This window comes from Narcine bancroftii, chromosome 7, assembly GCF_036971445.1.
Source record: "Narcine bancroftii isolate sNarBan1 chromosome 7, sNarBan1.hap1, whole genome shotgun sequence".
NCBI lineage: Eukaryota > Metazoa > Chordata > Chondrichthyes > Torpediniformes > Narcinidae > Narcine > Narcine bancroftii.
Window position 1 is genome coordinate 1939130 of NC_091475.1, and position 17088 is coordinate 1956217.

At 37.7% G+C, this 17088-nt stretch overlaps 2 long non-coding RNA genes across 6 annotated transcripts in view; one reads left to right on the top strand and one right to left on the bottom strand.

Moving 5' to 3' along the window:
- The window catches only part of LOC138738383 (uncharacterized), a 149777-nt gene that overhangs the window by 129342 nt on the left and 3347 nt on the right, over positions 1-17088 (bottom strand). For all 5 annotated transcript variants that reach the window (XR_011341519.1, XR_011341517.1, XR_011341518.1 and 2 more), the window contains exon 2: positions 14916-15010. This is a non-coding gene — a long non-coding RNA (uncharacterized lncRNA). The remainder of the gene's footprint in view (positions 1-14915; positions 15011-17088) is intronic.
- On the top strand, positions 1587-6784 carry LOC138738381 (uncharacterized). The gene is made up of 3 exons (XR_011341516.1): positions 1587-2192; positions 6081-6190; positions 6262-6784. It is a non-coding gene; the product is annotated as an uncharacterized lncRNA (long non-coding RNA).

Here is a 17088-nt window from a genome sequence, read left to right on the forward strand (position 1 = left end):
GAAAGGTAAACGGTTACCACTCAGGAAGGTTCTTGTTGGTTTTCAGAGAGGGATTTGTTGTACGTTGGACACCCAGCCACTTCAGTGTCTTGCTGAAGAAACTTGCCCCCTCAGGGTTCCCCAGATGATAACCTCTTTCTTTCAGGTCACCACAGGGTTCCTTCTTGTTTCTCTTATTTCAAGTGAAACATTAGACAGCCAGTCTTCTCCTCTTGCATGAATCACAAGGGCTTTGACCAGGCTGAACTAAGCACTGGTCAAATGGGGTTTTCCATAAGCTTGCCATGTTCCAGTCCCAGCTGCTGTTACTGTCTGTAGCACTGTAGAACTGATCTCTGTCTGCCTCTCTCTCAGAGAAGAAGCCTGTTTGACTCTCTTAGAACAGCGTTCCCTTTGCAGACGGTCTGCGGCTCCAACAAGCTCTTTCAACTGTTGCCTTTTTGTAAACAGCAATCCATTAGTGAAGTCTCTTGGGCACTTTCCAAAGCTTTTGCAAAGGCTCTGAGGCCCCGATATGTCTTGCATTAGCAGAGCTCCAGTATTTTAAATAAAATTGGTTTTAAAGTGTTTGTATGTGACCGACACTAAAAACCCTGCCCCAATTTATCTCCCAAAAACATACCTATATTCTATCACACAGGGCACTTGATTGAATTTGATATTTGCGAGATGCAGGTGTCAACCATTTGTGATATTCCTCAATATCTGAGTGATATCAACGAGAATAGTGCATTGAATTGAATTATTTCTTGTCATGTGTATGAAGATACAGTAAAAAGCTTTGCTTTGCAAGCTCTCTAGGGAAATCTAGCCATAATTAAGTACAGCAGGATTATAGTCTTAATTGGAAAAATCACATTAAAGGAAAAACAATAGAGTTAAACAGTGCAGGGATATCATCTTTTACCGATGAAGAGACTGATAACAACAAGAAAGAAACTGCCCTTGAATCTGGAAGTTCGTGTTTATAAGAGCTTTTATCTTCAGTTTGAAGGAAGATGGGATGAAGAGAATGTGGACAGGGTGCGATGGACCATTTAATATACCAGCAGCTTCCCCGACACAGGAGGAGGTAATAGACAGAGATGTCGGAGGGGAGGTTGCTGAGTTCACAACTCGCAGTCGCAGTCTGCTCAGGAACAGAGCAGTTCCTGAACCACATGAATAAAGAAAATCCTGCTGGAAATCAGAACTAAAAACAGAAAATGTATGCAGTGTTCAAATCAAGCAGCAGCATTGGAGAAGGGAATGCTTCAAATCAATGACCTCTCATCAAAACTGATTCTGAAACTTTCATCAGATAGTATACATCTTGTGTTTCAAGTATAACAAGGAAGTGGGGCAGAAGCAAATATTTCATCAAAAGATCATCTTTAAAAAAAAAATTAATTGTGCAGAGTTGAAATAAATAAATGTATGTGATTTTAGAATTTTTAAACTCATCACATCTTTTAAATAATAAACCATGCTGCCAAAATCCAGCTGAATTTTCACAGGTTAACACAATGTGGAATTGATTATGATCTCACAACAGCAATGAGGCAGGTGATACCTAACTAATGATTATAATTAAAGTGTCATGTGATTGACATGTTCTGATATCCCTTCACATCTGCCTGTTCTCATAGCTCATTTGTTAGGCCTGTTCTGTAAAACTAGGTAGCTAATTTTTTGTGTTATTAATTATTTTTTCCCATTCTATCTATTGCAGAGTCAGAATGAATACAGCCTCCAGGATTGCAACAAAATAACAGATTAATCTGATTCTTCAATCAGAGAGAATTCTCAGATTGTGCTGGAATGTTGAAAGGATGAGTAACAGCAAAGTTCTGTTCTAAACTTGGAAATTACAGTGGTTGGAATATTCCATAATAAGAGAAAATGGTGAAAATATTCAATGCTTCAGACAACATGAGAGGAAAGAGATTTAATACTTCAGATTATTAAGTTCAAATACAAGTCTTGGGTCCAAAACATTACCTTTGTTTCTCTCCACAAATGCTACCTGACCTGTCAAGTATTTCCAGTATTTTTGGTTTTTATTTTAGATTTCCAACATTTGACTTGGAATCATTGTGTTATTCCCTGGGCAACTAGAAACAGCGTGTTTTAATGATACAGATTTGATGCATGGAGGATGCCTCCTCTGACTGAGGAATCCAAGACCTTGGAATACACTTTCTGAATAAGAGGTAGGCCATGTTTAAGACTAAGATGGGGAGACATTTCTCACTCAGAAAGTGGTAAAATGTTGGAATTCTCAATGTCAGATGGCTGCGGAAGCTTAGCCATTGTATTCAATCAAAACAGAGACAAGAAGTCTACGAGACATTTGAGATTCACGGGATATGAAGATAGTGTTGGAAAATGGCTCCCATCTAATTGATTGGCCATTATCTTGATGTCCTAGCTTCTGAAACAACTGAATTTTTTTTTTTACAAAACAAATATTTTTGCCAGTTTAGCTCAGAATATGTGAATTTGTTTCCTTTGTAACTCTGCTGTCAATTAATTAATGACAAATTAGAGGCAGCTTTAATTATATTTTTGGATGTTTCCTTCAAATTGTTGTTCACAATTAAGTTACTTTACTGATTCAGTAGATCTATCAATCCATTCATTCAGTGCATTAGGGCAGGTCCTGAGCTACCACATTGTTTTCTACCCAGTGTGTGCACAATTGCACGAAGGTCAACTTTTAATACTTTTTGCTTCAGTCAGTCAAGAGTTTATTGTCATTTTTAAAAACTGTTAAATAGCCATTAAAAATGAAATTGTGTTTCTCCAGGTCAAGGTGTTACTTACAAAATAATACTATACATAAGACCAAGCACAGAAGCGGCCAAAATGGCACTGTAGCAAGAGGCTGCTGCAAGCAACTGCCGTGCAGCCATCTCAAGCCACAGCTACCATCTGATCACAGCCTTCCAATGACAAATTAACAGCATAACATTACATATAACCTAAAAACAAACCACTTCAACAGAATGTGCAAAAGTAAATGAATGGAACATGTTCATAGACAGAGACCAGTCCATGAGCTCAGTAAGCAGGATAGCAATGTCCACATCAGTAGAGTGACTCCTGGTTCAGCAGTTCCTGCTGCAGCCTTCCACCACACTGCTGTCTGAGGTTTCCGACGACTACCAGGCCATAGATGGTAGCAAGAGTCCTCCAGCCTATTTTTCAGGGAAACTCCCCTCAATCGACAGTTCCTTGGCCCCGGCACTGACTGCCGCTATACCCCACACTCCCTGTTGACATGCCCACCGTGGGTGCCAAGCCAGCATGCTGCCCAGCATTCCAGACCCTTGGACTAACTTGACTCTTTACCGTTCTTCCAGTCCAACACGGCACAACCACCAGTGATGCAGATGGCCTTTGCAGCCGCACCCCACCTTGAGGCTGCAGGCTGCTGCCCTACTGATTCCAGCCTGAGGCACCACCAATTCCAGCATCCACCACCGACTCCATTCACCGCACCGCCGTCCCCACCACGGAGGGTTCACCCGTGACCACCAGGCCGCAACAAGCTGTCCGCCGCCAGCACCAGCTGCTCAGGTTGGACCTCAGCGACTTTCAAGAGGTCTGCTTCCTTCGTTTCATCTCCAGCATTGCTTTTCCCATTCCCCATCATTCCAGAGAACGTCCTTGATCCATTTCAGTGTTTCTTCATGCCACCTACTTAGGTAAATGTAACACCCACGTCTGGAGAGGCCGCAGTGAGCTACAGTCACGCTGCCATATTCGGAATATAACCTGTCAGGTTTTAGAAGGAGGGGTTGATGGTGGAGGCTAGTAAATGGTTTGGGTGGAAGTTGCTTCACAAGTAGAAAAAAACAACGAATTTTAAGCGCATCAGTTGCGGATCAGATGGCAGTGTTTGTACTAAATTATTGTAAAGAGATTCAGTTCAGTTGGCAAGATCAATTTCTGGATTTTTTTTACAATATTGTTTCTCTAAATAATTGAGCTGAATGGTTAGAAAAATAATTTTATTCACATCTTGCTCTTTATCTTCCACAAGAATCAAACTGTACAGGAATCACCTATTTCATAGCAGATGTGTTTTGACTAATTCTGTATTTGACCTTCTGAGATTAAATGTTCTGGAAGATGTCTGTCCAGAATTGGCAGCCTTGGCAGCAATAGTTTATTAAAAGTTAATTGATTAGATTGGTAAATGCTTTTAAGGTCCTCAAATGTACCTTTGATGCATAGCTATTGAATTAATATAAGACAATGAATGAATATCTGTTTGAATGTGGTGAATCACACTAAATGAATTAGAATTGGACAGATACATTAGATTGAAGCCCAAATGATCGTATGAGCACAATGAAAAACTACTGTGTGTACCTTGAATACAATTTGATCTTTCACACCTTTGTTTCAGTTGTTAAGGGTTAGTTTAAGTCATCTTAGGTTTGAAAAAAATTGCAAGTAAATTAGATTAAAAGATATAGTCATGAGTTTCAGTTTTCAAAGCAACATAAACTTTCTGTAGATCCATTATTTTCTTATTGAGGAGTCCAAATAAAATGTTGGACCTTCTGGCTAGCTACTAACACCAACTCCACAAATTAATTACAGGATAAATGAGGTGTGAAATTGTTAGGATGGGCAGCAATTGCAAAAAATTGGCCAGTATTTATACATATCATAAATAAGATGACAAATTTAAGTTGCAATGTTCCCATGTTTTAAATTTAATGAAGGAAAATGAAACAACACAATGGTAGACAAACAAAAATAGTTTTAGAATTATAGGGGGTGTGGGGCAAAGTTTTTTCAAAGAGATGACATAATTATAATAGACCAAATGTCTTCCTTCTGAATGTATCATTTGAAGATCCTGGAAATAATATGTTTTCACACTATGTTAAGATTTTTATAAGCATAATTTAACTCAATCATTATGATTTAGTGACATGAATTGAATGTTAACATTAATTTTTGATGAAGCGTCTGTTTATGTTCTGCTATGTTCAATTATGGTTAGCTTCATTTTAATTGGCTCTCAATGTCAATTCAATGCAGACAAATGTTGCAAGTACAATCCAAAAAGAGACACTGAACAGTCAACGACGATACCTACTCATTATTTAGCACTCAAACCACCTTCTGAACATTAATTTAAAATATTTTGAATTATTGACATTAAAAATACACCAAGAAGCTGATTGTAATTGCAGCGATGCTAGTTTCAAACTATCTCAGCCCCTGCATTTAAAAGGCGATGTCTTGTACCATACACAGAAAAAAGGCCAGCATTTTAATTCTTTGCAGAGACTAGTTTGCTGATTTTATCCAAGGAACAGGAACCAGGATATGATATTTTTTATTTTACTTCCAAAAAGCATACAAGCATGATAATCTAGTCTTATTTTAGATAGATTGCTGGAAGTCAGTTGCTTCCCATGGAAAGGAATTCCATCATTAGTTACTGCACTCAGGAAACTGTTACTCAACATCTCTTTCAATTTATCAAGAAGGGTTTTCCTGCATAGCTAGTTATGTGAAGGCTATGGGGTGTCATTGGGCTCGAGAAGAGTACAAAATTGGCGCTTATGAGCCAGCAGACAAGTTTACACCCACTTTGCTTCGTAAACCATTGAAGGCAACAAGGCTCACCATTGATCATTCTTCAATGATCTTGAAGAATAATCCCAACAAAGATCAAATGATCTCTGCAGTGTTTGTGGTCAGGTGCTATTCAAGGGATGCCTGATATCTTGGAGCTGTGGTACCATGAAACTGGTTAATTCCATTAAGGAATTTTCAAAGACAGCACATCCATAAACAAAAAGAATGAATTTAATTTAAATTTTACCGAATGTTAAATTAAGTTTATAACATACACAAATAATTAAAGTAGAAGCTAAAATATTTAAATGAATATTTTAAGAACATTTTAAAAAAATGTTGTTATTCATGTAAGATTACAATACACATATATAGTTAGAACTCGATAGTTTCTGTGCCACACATTGAACTTGTGTAACAAAGAATAAGATTTTTGGCATATTTTGTAACATGGCATTTGTAAATATACCTATCATGTTATTTACCTTTTGCAGTAGAGAAAGCTGCAACCAGCTCAGTATTCTTTCAGCAATGAATCACTCTCCACAATCTTGGGATTTCTTATTAAACTATAATGAAGTCACAGATCTGCTACAATGGAAAGGTAACTGCAAATGGATTTGCCATCATTACCAATAAGGCTGTTGATCTATTGACCTATTTCTTTTTCTGTAGGTCTTAGAAATTGACTCTCTAAAATTACTGATCATCTTAAAATAGCCAGGGTTTGAATAATTGTCCATTATACATGGAAACAATTAGTCACTATAAAATAGGGAAATTTTAACTAACAACGGTGGATTCATACCAAACATAATCTGCTGGAGGAACTCAGTGGGTTGAGCAGATCTGTGGAAGAAAAAGAAGGGTCAACATTTCAATCCTTTATCGAGACTGGCTAAATGTAGAAAAGAAGATGGAGATGGAGGAAATGTGGGAGACAGAATGGTGGACTTTAGAAGAGAAGAAATTAGAATTTTCCATCTGGAGCAAGCTGCCTTCATCCTCAACCCTCATTTTGGAAATAAATGTGCATTGTGCTATGCAATAAAATGAGCTATGTGCATTGTTTTAGCAGGCCTTTTACTTTTAACTGTGAGAGGTTGGTCTCCCAGACTTTGGGAGTTTTGCCGAGCAAGCTGCCTTCATCCTCAACCCTCATTTTGGAAATAAATGTGCATTGTGCTATGCAATAAAATGAGCTATGTGCATTGTTTTAGCAGGCCTTTTACTTTTAACTGTGAGAGGTTGGTCTCCCAGACTTTGGGAGTTTTGCCAGGTTAAAAAAAAGAGTAAGAAAAGCCAGATCCAATAATGTTTTATTGCATTTTTGTGGCAAGGAAGGCCAAAAGCCTCTTACCTAGGTGCAACTAGCATACCTGCCCCTGTCATGCACTCACAATTTTATGATCTGTACCCTCTTCCCCATGTCTCATTCATCCCTCCCTCTCTCACTGGAGTATTAGCTTCATCCCCAATTTCTGCTGATGTATTCCCCCCCCCCCCTCAGAATGTCTGATTTCTACCCAACCTGGCACACAGACTCATTCAGAGTACTCCTATCTACCCAGATCCTTACAATGTCGCCTCTCACCATCACGATCACCCTCAATGATTTGGAATCTATTCCTGTCTGCCTTCTTTCATAGAAAATGTGGTTGCCCATTGTGATGAGAGAAAAAATGAACACATCCTGCATTTAAATTCCAATTCTTCCAAGATTTCTATCTAAAATTCTTCTGTCCTGGTCCTGAATAATATAAGAACTATTAAATGAATGCTCAAATGTAATGCAGCACCTCACTGGACTTTTACTGAAATTGAAACTTGTAACATATGATCTAAATTCTTTCTTTATGAAGATTTTGGTTTTAGATGTTTTTTCCCCAATCTCTTTAATAGTAAATTTAATGTATGGAAATACTAGTTTATGCAAGCTAAACCGTTGTAAGAGGAAAATAAGTTTAAGTTCTTCAGTACATTTCCTTATTTCCTTGTCCCATAATCATCCAATGTATTTCGTGTCCTTTCATGGTGACAATATTAGCAGCTGAGATACCTGTGCATCACCATTGCTCAGTGGTCAAGGAAAAGTTTACATTTTAAAAAGAGTGCAGAAAAATGGCCATTTCAAAAAATATTTTTAGCTGTTTTCTAGGTTGTATCATTTATGTCACAGCAAAATGACTATTAAAAACATATGGCAAAATATTTTATGATCGCAAGACATAGAGGCAGAACTATGCCATTTGGCCTATCAAACTGTTCCACCATTTGAATCATGGCTGATGTATTTTTCTCTCAATCACATTCTCCTGCTTTTTCCCCATAATTTTTGTCAGTAAAATGAATTAAATTCTTTATCCACTTTTATCAGTGCCTGCTGTGATTTCTTTTTCAGTGAGTTAATCTCCAGCAATACGCAGTACTCTCAGAGAATCAACCTCCCCTAAATAAATACATCGACTATTACTGTGCCTACCTAATTGCAGCTACCTTTGCTAAAAAAAAGTTGATTATAATATATCCTAAAAACAAGCATTAATTAAAACATGCATGTGGTTTTTGCATCATCAGAATGAATTATGACTTTTGTATAAGCAGAAGGTAAAATCTGAATGCCTGGCATGGCAGCTTATCAATTTTTTGAGAGCAATGTGTTGGCGATGCAGAAGCTGGTGTTCATTTGTCAAGAATTTTTTGCAGCAACTGTTATCCAAATGATCTACTTCCTTATAAATAATGGATGTCGACTCTGCATACAGCTCCTGGATGACAATGTATGATGTGTATACATTGTCTTACTGTTTGCATACATTCCCTCTGCAGTTGAACAATCTTCAAAAGAGAAAACAGCCTTTTTGGAGATGTTTAACTAGAAATCGTGCTTCCTGACCCAAGTGTACTTGCAATGTATTCTGTGCCTCAATGATTCTGCAAATTCAGCTCAACACAAAAAACAGCTCCAGTACAATTTGAGACAGTCCATAATCTCATCGTTCCTGGTGTGCCATTTATCCTTTGGGGCCGTGATAGCTATCGACTTTGCATGCTCAGTATTGAGTAATAAGTATGGGTTTTAATCAAAAAAAAAATGCTGGTGGAGTTGTAGTCGGAAGGATGAAAAGAAGAATTCTCCCTTTTTCTCCCTGATGGTGATAATGTTTAGAGAGAATGAATTAATTCATGTGGTAATTTTAGAGTATCCTAAGTGTTGGTGGAAAAGTAAATTTATATTCAATGTAAAATCAGCAAGTCAAATTTGGCATAATTTTTCCTGAGTCCCTAACTGGAGTCCTTCATGATGAATTAGAGAGAATACAAGGCACCTTCTCCAGAAATGTACTTTGTATTCTGTCTGCTCTGATCAAGAAATGAAAAAATAAACTGCAGATGTTGTAAAATTGAAATATAAACAGAAATGCTGGAAATGCTCAGTAGGTCAGGCAGCATCTGTGTATGGAGGAATAGAGCCAAAGTTTCAGGTCAGAGTCTCTTCATCAGAACTGGGAAACTGTCGTCATATAAAGGTTAAATACTATATAATAAGGATTTTCATTTTTGTTATGTATGCAGTATATTGGTGAATTTCAGATTTTGCAGTGAAATATTCACTCTCTAAAGGGCATTGGGGATGGCAAAAAAGTCAGCCTTGCTAAAGATATCAACATAAATAAATAACCATGTAGGCTGCTGGGTTTTGCTCGCACAAAAATATGTACTTATACTTCAGTAATTATACATTATTCAAAAGGATTCAGTTGTTCTTCAGATCTTTTTCTTCCTTTCACATTTGTCTTAAAAATATAGTAAAACCCCTGTTATCCTAAATTCAAGCAACTGGTAGCCTCAAGCAACCGGCAAAAATATTGAGGAAAATAAATTGTTAAAGAATAAAGAAGTTTAGAATCCTGGTGCAGGATCCCAAAGGTTTTGCTATACAAAGAAATTACCAGAACAGTGAGATACTATGGACATTAGTTCAAGTTCAGCCTTGTTACCAAATGTACAGAGGTGCAGTGAGAAAGTCCGTATTGAACAGCCCAGCAAGTCAACCCATACATAGTATAGAAGCAAGAACAAAGTGCAAAGTTACGGAGTTAACAGGGATGTGATGCTGAGGCTTTATAAGGTACTGGTGAGACATTACTTGGACTATTGTGAACAGTTTTGGGCTCCTCATCTAAGAAAGGATGTGCTGATGTTGGACAAGGTTCAGAGGAGGTTCACTATCTGGGAATAGAAGGGTTATCATATAAGAAGCGTTTGGCAACTCTTGGCCTGTACTTGTTGGAATTTAGGAGAATGATGGGGGTATCTCATTGAAACATTTTTACATGTTGAAAGGAGTGTACAGAGTAGAAGTAGAAAGGTTGTTTCCATTGGTGGGAGAGGGCACATTTTCAGGATTGAAGGGTGTCTGCTTAGAACAGAGATGTGGAGGAATCTTTTGCCTGAGGGTAGGAATTTGTGGCCACAGTCATTGAGTGTATTTAAGGCAAAGATTCTTGATTAGCTAGCGCATCAAAGATTATGGGGAGAAGGCCAGGCAGTGGGGCTGAGTAGGAAAATGGATCAGATCATGATTAAAGTGCAGGGAAGACTTGATGGGCTGAGAGGCCTATTTATGGTCCTATGTTTTATGGTCTTAAATACTATATTATCATAAACATGGTCAGAACAGAAAATGCTGCAAATAGTGAGTCAGACCGTACCTATGGAGGAGGAAACCTAAGTTCATGATCATAAGATCTGTGAGCAGATGGGATTAGGAACAAGTTACCTGACAGTGAAAGTAACAGCATTTCACAAGATTCCCCAAACCTACCAACCTCTGCATTCAACCCAAATACATCAGGCTACATCCAATTAGGTCAAAGAGAGCAATCTTGACTGAACCTTTGGACTTTATCTCAATGTACACAGCCTGCAAAAGTTTCTTGGAACATTCTAGATAAAGAAAGAAGAGAGCACATCAGAATTTAATGAGTTGATAAATTGACAGGTATGTTTCTGAGTAACTATTGCAAAATGTAGTTAGAATCAGTGCCAACTCGACAAATGGGATTTGAGGGAGTTCACAGATGGAATGCATTGGGTATTTCGACAAATTAGCATGAGGTAATTCTTAAGAGGGCAGATTGAGGGGCCTTGAGTTAAGCACTCATCATGCTACAAATATATCACATTTCCTGATCACATTTCCTGATCTGTTCACTGCATTGAATATTCATGTCTTTTAAATGTTCGTATTTCTATACAACCAAGAGCAACTCCAACAAACCCTTTCCCCTACTTTTTTCCCTGTTGTCAGTTATCTTGCATGTCCACTAACTCCTTCTACCCTCCACCAATTCTCCCATCAATCACCTATATTAGGGGTAATTTATAGTGGGCAATTAACCTTAGGGCCAGCATGTTTGGAATGTAGGTGAAGACTAATGAACATGAGGGAAATCCTTATGGTCATGGACTAGGTGCAAACTCCACTGGAGCTGTGAGACAACTGCATCACCTGCAATGCCAATTCAGGAAAGAGGTCATATTCTTGCTCCTTTTCTTACCCTGGACCAGCATGCTTATTATTTTTGTCAAGCTGCTTTCTCCCATTGGTAGAAAATTGGTCTCTGCAGAATCTGACAATCCTCGAATCCTCACTAAACTCAAGGACATCTTGACTGGTTGGATCCTTATTTTTGTCATTGCTTTTGCCATGCCGCCTATTTCAGAATTTAACCAATGTCATATTTGCAATTTCTCTTTCAATAGAAGAACTGACTTTGAATTATACATGTCCATGTCAATAGCACTGAATATAATTGATTTGGAAACCTGGGTTAAGAAACTACTAACAAACACATTGAAGAAACTGCTGGATTTTACATGAGCTGCTAGATCCAAACTCCAATCCCAGCTCATTAGAGCATTAAAAATCTCTTCATCTTCGATCTAAAATTTAACTCAATTTCTATTTCCACAGATGTTGTTGTTTTTGTTTTTATTTAAGTTAATAGTATCTGTTTTTTTTTAAAAAATATTCAGTCTTCTTGTACTTTAAACAGAAATTCTTCAGAGAAGAAACTTTGCACTTTTGAAACCAGACTGGTAAAATATAGCTTTATATAATTTTTAACAAGTTATTAAGTTATTACAGGTTAACACCTATAAAAGGAATAATTATCTAATGACATAATATAACATTTAAAGTGTAAATGGTATAAAATATTAATATATCTGATACAAGCCAATTATGAAGAAATATATAACACACCACAAATTATTTTAATTTTAAATTATTTGAATTTGAGTCGCAACATTAGAGCTTATACCACATTTCTAATTATATTTTTTTTAATGTCAATGTAAACATTTGGCAAAAGTTGGGATGTTGGTTGCCCCTTAAGCTCAGAAATACTGAGCTACTATCATGGCAGCTACCCACAGAGCATATGCAGATTCCAGAAGGGCAGAAACTACAGGCATTAGGTCTCAACTGCCCAACATAAGTAACCTCATATTTCAGTTCTAACCCCGCTTTAGATATATTTATTTTCATTCATTACTCAGACTGATACCTTTTCTTTTTGTTAACCTAGTTTCACAGTTAAAGCCATGTTAGTGATTAAATAATTGTTATGCTCTTATTAATTTAGTCTTATTTTGTACTATTTTGCACCTCTTTTTCTGCTTCACCGAATTCCCTTGTTCACCAAATTCGGATTTTTTTTGACATGCAGAAGAATCTGTTCTCCAAAGAAAGTTGCACAGCATGCTAAGGACTCTGTGTGATGGCAGACCTCATGTAGATTTTGATTACATTCAATCACAACATGCAACACCACAGAATCTTCTTACAATAATTGCTCTGTAGCAGACATACATTGTAAGGAAGCAAAAAACTGATTTGTGAATATGATTTTATTCAAGTACTTTTGATCTCCAGGACGCGGGAATAATTTGTTGAAAAAAAATCAGACTTTTTATTAATCCTGAGCATTTCAGGGCATCAGATATACAAAATCTGTAAAATCTGAACACTCACTTCTAAAGATTAGTCAGTATTTTAAATCAGAATCATGTTAATTTACTAGTAACAGGTAACAATTACACAAATGTGATGATTACACCTGAGTGTTGTTTGGTAACAGATCGGAGGTGTTCCAAAATGAGTTAAACAGGAAAGTCTACAGGCACTGTGGTTGTAGGGCAATATACAGCAGTGCTGGAAAAACTCAGCAGGTCACAATGTGTCTATTGGAAGCAAGATTTTGGAGGAAAGGAGACAGAGGGATAGAGAAAGAGAGAGAGTCAGGGGAGGAGTCTAACAAAAACACCTCCTCCCTCAGTTCCATCCAGGACCCCAAGTTGTCCTTCCAAATCAAGCAACTTCACTTGTGAATCTGCAGGGGTCATCACCTGCTGTTATGACTCAGAGATGCAGACTGGGAGGTTGTTTTGTTGAGCATCTTCACTCTGTATGCCACAATACGGGAACCTCCCAGAAGCCAAACATTTCAATTCCACACCTCATTCCCACACTGGCATATTTGTCCATGGCCTCATGAATTGTCAAACTAAGTCTAACACCAAATATTCTGTCTGGGCACTCTGCAACCAGATGGGATTAACATCGACTTCTCCAGTTTCCATTAGGCTCCTCCTCTGTCTCTTTCTTTCCTTATCCCTCAGTCTCCTTTCCTCCAACTCCACACTCCCTTCCTTCTCCATTCAAAGAGCTACCCCCTCCCCATCACCTCAGATTTTTTTCTCTTCTTCCTTCCCACCCACATCCATCTCTTGCCTGTTGGCCTGCACACCTCCCCCTGCAGTTTCTTTCCTCATCTCCTTTTTACTCCGATGCCTGTCTGCTTTTTGCTCATACCTCGATGAAGGCCTCAGGCCCAACACATAGTTTACTTCTCTTTGCTTCCTATAGATCAGTGATTCTCAATCTTTTTTCCCCACTCACATTTCATCTTGAGCAATCCCTTACTAATGCCATAGGTGCTTTGTGGTTAGTTAAGGGGTCACTTAAGGTGGTATGTGAGTGGAAAAAAAAATGGATGAGAACCACTGATCCTAGACTCTGCATCACCTGCTGAGTTTCTCCAGCACTTTTGTGCATTGCACCATAATCACAACAGAGGCAGTTTACAGAAAACAGAAGCCCTCTATAAGATCCATTCATTTGCAACATACAATGTCACAAAAACCTCTGCTGTGATGCCACAAAAATACCTTGTAATGTGTCCAAATAGTTATTGTGAATATGACTTCACTGAAGGATATTTGAAGAACTGTTGAATTAATTGCCAACCAAGCGTCTGGCAGAATATCAGAGAAATTGATTTGTTGAAACAATGAAATGGACTGATAGAATTATACAATTATATAATATTTTGAAAAAAGGATGATTTGAGCTTAATTGCTTATTCTAAATCACTCATAGAAAGAATGTTGATTGACTGACAAATTGAGATGGTAGGAGATAATATTAATGATTCCAGTTTTCATGCTGTGGTTGTTTCCTGTGGTGGAAATTCAAATTTCTTCTGAGCAATCAAATTATACTTCAAATATAAAATGAATTTGAGTAGCTATTAAAGACAAACCTTAGGCAGATGAGCACTCAAACTTCCTGTCAAAGCCAAAAATGTTAGCAAACTTTACCTGGAGACAGATGAGTAACTAAACATTCTTGCCTCTATACCTAACTTGTTTATGTAATGCTTCACAATATTCTGGCATGATTTAAATAATTTGCTGGTCTGAAATATAGCAATTGCATCATGTATTTTGATGAAATTATGATTTCACCCGAAGTATTAGATTTCTTAAAATAATCAGTTCTGATGCTCTTTAACTGAAGGAAATATAACCAATGATTAAAAAAAAACACTTTCAAGGAATAAATTATCAGTTAAACGTTGGAAGTTACAGAGGAAATTCACACAATGCAGTGAAAGAAATGGCGTGATTGATTAGAAAGTGGCAGAATGTTCTCCAGTACCAAGAATGCATCTACTTCTGATTTTCATGCACTTCAACTGAACAGGTAATCTTCTAATCATTTTGTCTCTTTGGTATTACTGCCCTTTTGGTTCTTGGAATCAAGTCTCCCAAATTAGTTGTTTGGTTTCTTATATGGAATTATCACTGATTAATATCTCTGTCAATGCCAAGTTGGAATAAGAAGATATCAAAATAGAAAACTATTGGTTAGCTGCAATTCAGTTAATGGGTCAGTCAACTTTATTACCAATAAACAAAAAGGACTATTGACAGCCTAAAATATGAAAACTAATAAAGGAAAATGTTGAGTCACTCACCGCAGGATACACATCCTCTGATCAGATCTTGCATTTTGTAGTCGTCCATTTGAGCTCTGGTCAATGGTGACTTCAGGATTGTGTTAATGAGGATTCTGCAAATGGTATTGCCATTGAAGGTCAAGAGTAGTTGGCTGGACATTTTGAAGGTAGTTATTTGCAGCTCAAATACACCAATTAACTTTCCACCCCTGTATATTTTGAAGGGTGGGAGGAAACCAGAGCACCCAGAGGAAACCCACACAGGCATGAGGAGAATGATCAACATCCTTACTGACAGCGCTGAATGTATGAATGTTAGTTGCTACAGTAAAACCCCTGGTATATGGAATTCAAGCAATAGGCAAAAAAAAGAGGAAAATAAATATAAAAATTAAAATAAATAAGAATAAAATAATAGGTAAAATACACAAGTTTAAAATTGTAAAAGTAAATGTTCTCTGAAAGTGACATATAAACCTTTGGTATTTGGTGAAGACGAAAGCAAATATTCAGCCAGCAGAGGGCCTTGGTCGTGCTTTGCTTATAGCGGCTGTTTGAATAAAGTTGTGTTTGAATAAAATGTCATCACCCAGGATGAAGGAAGACCTGGTTCATCCCAACAGCAAGCAGCTGTTGGGATGACTCTCTAAAAATGTCTCCTTATCCTTGCTTAGTAAGAGTTGTCTCAGTCAGAGGCTTTATCTGTAAATGTGGGGGGGAGGGGGGGGTTGAATTCTCTATAATGTTATTTTTCATCTTTCAGATGGCTCTGTGGAGGGGAGGAACTTGCAGATGCAGTGACAGTTTAATATTTGCAAAGAATGCGAATAAAGTAAAATGCTTTAAAGTTTATATATTCATGTGTGGTTTATTTATTGTAAGAACAGTATAGTATTTTTGCCTTTTGTCTTTTAAACTGTTTATTCTTAATGCAGATGTATTAGTTAGGTATTGTAAGAGTAAGTCTCAAGCAACTGGAAAATACACTTAACCGGCATCTAACAATCCCTCTAGGTGCCAGATACCAGTAAATCAATACTGTACCCGTAAATCAATCCTTGGTTGAATGTTGTCTGGCTCTTGCTGCATGCAAGCGTGAGCCCCTTCTTTTCATCACTTCTTTCTGAACATAGTCACAAATACTCCAACCTTGTATTGACCACTAATGGACTGCCATTGGTGAGAATAGAGAGATTTGTGGAGCTTCATCCTCCTGGTTCATTGTGTAATTGTCCACCATCTTTCTCATTGGTCTGCAGAGCTTTGACATAATCTTTAAGCTGGTAGATTACTTATTGCATGTTGTTTTTGCTGTTTGGCTTTCATGCAGCAGCTGTGTCTTGCATCCCATCATGTTTTAGGTATTGCTGATTAAGCATGCCCTCTTGTATCAATTATTGAACCAAGATTGACGGTAATGATAGAAGGAAAACATTCCAGGCCATAACGTAACAGATTAGTCTTTGAGTCATAAATCATATGGCATAGAAATAGACCCTTATGTTATGTAATAAAATAGTCATAAAGCATGTAAACATGCCATTCAGTCCAACTGTCCATGTCAGTCCAGTTGCCCATCTAAGCTAGTCCCATTTGCCTGTGCTTGGCCATATTCCTTTAACCCCTACTTTTCCCTGTCCAAATATCTTATAAATGCCATAATTGTACCCACCTCTACCACTTCTTCTGGCAGATCATTCTTTTGACAGAACACCCTCTGAAAAAAATCCCCCTTGGGGGTCCTTTTAAATCACCCAGCCCTTTCACTTGAAGCCTTTGTCCTCTAGTTCTAGGTTCCCCTACCCTGGGGAAAAAACAGTTCTCATTATGTTAATATACCTCAGCAAGACCAACAATTGGTCTTTTATTCTCCAGGGAAAAATGTCCAAGGTTATCCAGCTTCTCTCCATAATTCAAACTCTCCAATCTTGTGAATCTTTTCTGCACCCTTCCCAGTTTAGTGACATCTTTTCTATCCCAAGGTGACCTAAACTATACACAGTACTGCAAAGGTGACCTATCCATATTTTGTACAGCTGTGATGATATCCCATCTCCTGTGCTCAATGCCATGAACAAAAAAAAAACAAGCCATCTGCCTTCTCCACCACCCTGACTATTCAAGTCACCACATTCATCTGTACCTCTGGATCTATCTGTTCTACAACATTCCACAGGGCCCTACAATTTAC